We start from the raw sequence: 6,199 nt of genomic DNA on the forward strand, positions 1-6,199 counted from the left end.
ACACCTAAAAAGATTCTTTTCAGAGTCTGTCCTCCACCTGAAGAGAGCAAACAAGGAGCAAGTGTTTTATCCCACATGACAAACAACGTGGGAAAAACCAATGTAACACATGCACAACACACATGCACATCCATGTACTGCCAAATAGAAAAATGGCCAAAGGACATGAAGAGATAATTCCCAAATAACATTAAATGCTAAGTGAAGGAGGGAGAGGCAGAAAGGGAAGAACAGTAGAGGCAATGGCCCACGGTAGACACCTCCCTTTTGGTCTGTGAATAGCCTCTGTGGCTCTCTGTGTTGGCAATTACCAGAGGCTCTCAGACTATTTGCATTTTCCCCCAGGAGAGTAACTTAGTTCATGGTCTTCCTAAATTGCCTGGGAGAATATTTTTAAGCTGTGTCTTCAGAGTCCTCTTTCAGGCCAGGCCAGAGGCTATAATTTGAAGCACAGGAAGGAAGACTGCTGAGCTACCTTTGGGGCAGACACTATTCTCTGAGGTGCTGCTTCCTCTTCCCCTCTGTTAAAAGAGAACTATTAAAGGGAGATTAAAATAAGCTAAAATTTTAATTAACAAAGTAATGAGGTCATCAGAACCAGCAAAAAGAATAAAAAGAGCACAGATCCAGGTCTAAATCAGAAATAACTAAAGGCAATGTGACTTGTCCTGGGTAGCACATACCACTTGCAGGCAGGCGCATTTCTTATCCAGGTTACCAGGCAAAGTCCTTAAGGCCTCAAGTCTCAGGCCTGAGAACTCTCTTTGTCTACCCTAAAGGCTAATTTAACTCGTGGTCTGAACCAGCTCAAAGCCGTTTGCAGCTTCTCTGTACTCTCCCGTAACCTCTAAGAAGTCACATGCAAATTTCAGAACTATCGAGCCCTTGTGTGTTCTCCTCAAAAGTGGGGTGTACACGCCAATGATACAAACAGTCCTCCTATTTTAGAATCTGCTCTTGGGAAATAATCATCTGGTCTACTCCATTTTTCTGTGCATCCAAATGCCAGATCTAGAAATAATTTATTTATGGTACTATAAAAGACAAACTGAGGTATACAAAACATTTGGTTATATTTGAGCAAAAATTGATTTGAATTGGGCAGCAATAATCCGGAAGTGGCTAGAAGTGCTCTACTGACAAGAGCTAGGAGAAAGACTTAAGAGAAAAGGAGAAAAGGAAGCAAATAAGAAAGTAATCTTAACAGATTGGTTGACTATAGCTTACGCATTGTTTGGGAAAAGCCTGGGTGGCTGTTTGTGATTGGTTGTCCTAGCATTTTTTAAAATTTTTTTTTACCTAAGGCATTTATCAGCTTAGGTTTTGGTTTGCTTAGTAAGCTGCTAAGTTGTTAGAACCACCTCAGTCTAATGGCCACTTGGTTTAATTTAACAATGGACACAGGAGGCAGCTGTCCTGGAATTTTCAGTCTCTGTTGCCTATCTCAGAGATGACCATCCTGGCTGAAAACATTACAGCTTTTCCTATGGATAGCTTCTCTTTAGAATGTTGTGAAAGCCAGTTTACTGCTTTCTTTGAAAGTAGGTTCTGACATTTTGCTCATCAATAAGCACATGTTAAAGCAGCTGCATACTAAGCTACTTAAAAATTGCTGATTTCACCGTAACCGGTTTGGCTCAGTGGATAGAGTGTCGGCCTGCGGACTGAAGGGTCCCAGGTTCGATTCTGGTCAAGGGCATGTACCTTGGTTGGGGGCACATCCCCAGTGTGGGGTGTGCAGGAGGCAGCTGATTGATGTTTCTAGCTCTCTGTCCCTCTCCCTTCCTCTCTGTAAAAAATCAATAAAATATATTTTTAAAAAATTGCTGATTTCATATATTAGTGATAACAATTTGATTACAGTTATGTTTAGATTTAAAAATGGTACCAGTTGGCATGATAGTATACCTACAAAACTGTAGCATTAAGTAAATTACACATTTGGCGTGCACCTCTCTCCATAACTATGGTATCTGAGGCGCTCAGAACAGCTAACTCTCAGAGAAGCCCTCATCTGAAATCTGCTTCTCCAGGCTATGCCTTATACATTCGCAATATTACCAGGTTGTAAGCCAATGAAACAATGAAAATGGCATTCAAATCAGTTTCGGTTTGGGCGTTTCTTTGTTCTTTTGAGGAGAAGGTTAAAATTCAGGTGTAAATTATTTGTAGACGTTAGTCTTTCCTGCAGTGTTGCCATAGATCCCAGAGAATCTCTCTGGATAGTGTTCAACGTTATCTTTATTTAGTTCTGCGGCAGAATAAAAGACACATCTACACCCAGGGGCAGGTGATAGACAAAAACCCACAGGGCTTGTTTTATTGAAAGACAAAATAAAAAATTCAAATCTGTGAGAAAAGGGGAAGAAAACAAACATTCTCCAGACACTCAAGTGTTATGTGGTGTTAGCAATGGCTGACTTGCCCCATTCAGCTGAAAGGGTCCCTGTCCAAGGGGAGCAAGTAAGTGCTGCCTGCCAGGGAGTGGTCTCCTACTGAGCCTTTAGCATTTCCCTCCTTGAGCATAGAATAAAGAAGATGTTCTTTAAATCCGTGGATGCCACTAAACTCTGGAGGGCTAACCTATTTTGTAGAAATGGGTTAGGATAGGTTGTAGGGTTGCCAGATAAAATACAGGATGCCCAGTTAAATTAAATTAGAATCAGGTAAACAACAACAACATTTTAAAAAATTTATTTTATTTATTTTGTTTTTAGTATAAATGCAATGTTTGGGATATTATCATACTAAAATGATCTTCTGTTTATCCGAAGTTAAATTTTAACTAGGTGTCCTGTGTTTTTTATTGCTAAATCAGCAACCCTGAGTAAGGGAGTCATGGAAGAAAAGACTTTAAACTGTGATTAAAAAGGTATGTAATTTATACAACTCAAAATCATCCCACGAAGCTGAAGACATGTTCAGACTGCAGCACAATGAAGTTGAGGGAAGAATATAGGATAAAAAGATAGGAACACAATAAAAAATGGTTGTGAACCCTTGGTGCGGAGGGGGCGGTTTTCTTTTTAAATTATTTTTGTATTCTCAGTCTGGAATCTTTCACTGTAGTAGGTTAGCATTGTTTCTTTTGAATGAATAAACCCTTTCTTTAAAGATATCCCCCTTTCCAGGGCCAGTATGACCTTCTTAAAAATATTGGCTTTCTTTTGTAAGAAATTCTTGGCACTTATCTATTTCTTAGGGAAAAGATCAGAGAATCTGTGTAGTGAGAATGTAGTAAAGTTTGGGTGAAACAGAGCCATTAAATAGTGGTCCCCCAGGTCCACAGGAGCTCAGGGATGCAAATTATCTACTTGAGATAAAGCTACTCCCCATATAACTTTCAAAACACTCTGAGATTTTCCTAGAAAGGAGAAAGAGGTCAGTTAACAATTTAATCAGAAGAGATCCACCTTGAAAAAAAAAATTGAGCGCATCCATTGAATGTGGACAGCCTTCCTGTAACATCATGGGCAAGGAAGTGAGGGCCTTTTAAGAATTAAGCTTTGTAATTGCCCTGTTGTTGTCTTTGGAATCCTGTTATTATTTCCCCATGGTGTTTTCCCACAGTGACTGACAGACAAACCCCTAAAATAAGAAGGGTCAGTGGGTCTGTCTGTAGAGTGACAGTAGGGAAGAAGGCTGTCAGAGGCTAAGCATGGAAGGAGAGAAGCCTGTGACTGGCACCCCAGCCCCCGCCTCATTTCCACCCAAGAGAGAATGAGTCTGAGTCTAAGATGGTGTAAGAATGGGCTTGGTCCCCAGGAAAAGGAGATAAAAATATAAACTAAAAATATCTGTAATTGTATATATGTATTCTTTATATGAGAAGGTCCATATCGTCTATTGTATTTTAAAGTTATCTTAAAGATGGCTATGACTGAAGGTTGGATAGGTAAAAGTGCACTTTGAAAAATAGTTGTAAAAAACTCTACTTGCTCTTGGAAACAATAAGCTGTCATCGTTGCATTTTTTATGGCAGCTATATTGATTCCTTGCTATTTTCTAATTCATAAAACAATAAAATGTTAACTTAAGATTTAAGTATATCAATGTTTATCGAACCACTTTGGAAATCTCTGAATAGTGAGGGAAGTAGAAGGACAATGAAAAAATTTATCTACTTCACAATTTTGCAAGGTCAGTCCCTTCCCTTTAACAAACTCAGATTAATGATTATTCTTTAGTGGATATCAGGGCTTTCTGAAAGCAAAGGTATCTTCAATAGAGCTTCAGAGCCTGGTTTGAGGGTGAGGTGGCTTAAACCAGCACCTGCCAGCAGTAGTTACAGAAATATAATAGAAGCCTTGCGACACACCTTACACATGCGATTTTCTGTCTGAGGACAAAACCTCTGTGACAGAAAACATAACACCTATACTCACCAGGAATCTAGGTGGGACGAGGGAGGTGGAGACGAACTTCACGAAGTGTAGAGATAACACATTTGTCACATTCCAAGTGCTGAAAATAGGTGTTCCTGCACCTCTGAAGTTATTCTCACACAACAAGGTGCAATGACAAGTTAACATTTAGGTCTCAGTTACCACTCAGTTTCAGGGGAGTATTTTAAAGGATTATATTTATGAAATTAGATTTATATTTTCAAATTCCCTTAAAATAAATATATAAAGAGGGATTAAATATCACTATGTATCATGACAATCTGTAACCAATTAAACAAATAACTTACAAATCAGTGACATTTTGTTCCAGTGAATTAAAATCAGAAATATATACATTTTTATTATACAGTGCCCATTTTTAAATGAACCGTGTTCTTTTCATAGAGACTCAAGGTAAACGCTCTATTTTAAATTAAATGTTACAATCCAGGGTTCTAATGTGTTACACATTGGTACTCATTTGCCTGGCATACTGGCTGCACCCCTATTTGAAGCAAGTTGGTTGCCACACAAGAAAGTTGCTCAGTTCTGTTTAACACAGAGGGCAAGAAGGGCCTATCTGGCCATTTCCTCCTTGCGCCTATTTCTGTCTTTTCCCCCTACATTTGGCATCTGTCCTTTGAGTAGATGAGTAAAGAACTTGTGACAGCTGCAGGTTTTACTTCCTTCAGGGAGCCCTCTCCAACCACTTGGGGGTAAAACACCATTTTTCTCTTTCTGTTGCTATAGTTCCAGAGAACCTGCTTCCTGTGCATCTGTTTCAAAATATTGTGAACTCTTTCAAGAAATCACCTTTGAGTTCCAGGATTTCACACACAGTATGTGCTCCAAAAATGTGGGTGGAGTGAACAGGTTGACATAAAAATAAGGTAAATGCAGGAAGCAGTTGGAGATGATTGAAAATACCACCACTTTAGGGGGTTGACTAATGTCTCTTCAAATCCACGCCCATCCAGAACCTCAGAATGTGACTTTATTTGAAAACAGGGTCTTTACAGATGTAATTAGCTTAGGTTCACCAGATGATATCATCCTGGATTTAGGGGGAACTCTAAATCCAATGACTGGTGTCTTTCTAAGAGAAAAGAGAGAGAGAGATTAGAGACACACCTACATAGGGAAGACGGCCATGTGAACACAGAACCAGAGATTGGAGTTTTAATGCCATAGAGTAAGGAAGGTCAGGAACCACCAGAAGCTGGAAGAGTCAAGAAATGATGCTCCCCGAGGGCCTTCAGAAGGACCTTGTTGATAACTTAACTTTGGACTTCAGGCCTCCAGAATGGAGAAAGAATACATTTCTGCGGTTTTAAGCCATGTAGTTTGTGGCAATCTGCTACATAGCCCTAGGAAACTAACATACCACCTTTTGACTGCAGTTTGATCCTAGATGATTGTAGGACTACCAACTCATTTCCGCTTATCATTCTCAAGGAGATGAGAAAAAACATATTCGATTGAGTGCCTAGTATTGTATGTTGGTTCATACACATGACTTTATATGTGTCATGGCTAAAATCATTTCCTTATTTGACAAATGAGGACATTGAGTTTGAAACAGTTTAACAAACTGATGTCAAAATGTATGTAATAATAATAACAGCTAACATACGAATGCTTATTATGTTTTAGGCACTGTGCAAGACTCTTTATATAATTATCTCATCCTTATAAGACTATAAAGGTAGGTACTCAAAGTTTTCCCTATTTCAATACTGAGGAAACTGAGACACAGAGTATAAATTAGGTGCCCACAGTCTTTGGTACTTGGCAAAAGCAGGACTTGAAACCAA

The sequence above is a fragment of the Myotis lucifugus genome, unplaced genomic scaffold, assembly GCF_000147115.1.
Source record: "Myotis lucifugus unplaced genomic scaffold, Myoluc2.0 scaffold_9, whole genome shotgun sequence".
Taxonomy (NCBI): domain Eukaryota; kingdom Metazoa; phylum Chordata; class Mammalia; order Chiroptera; family Vespertilionidae; genus Myotis; species Myotis lucifugus.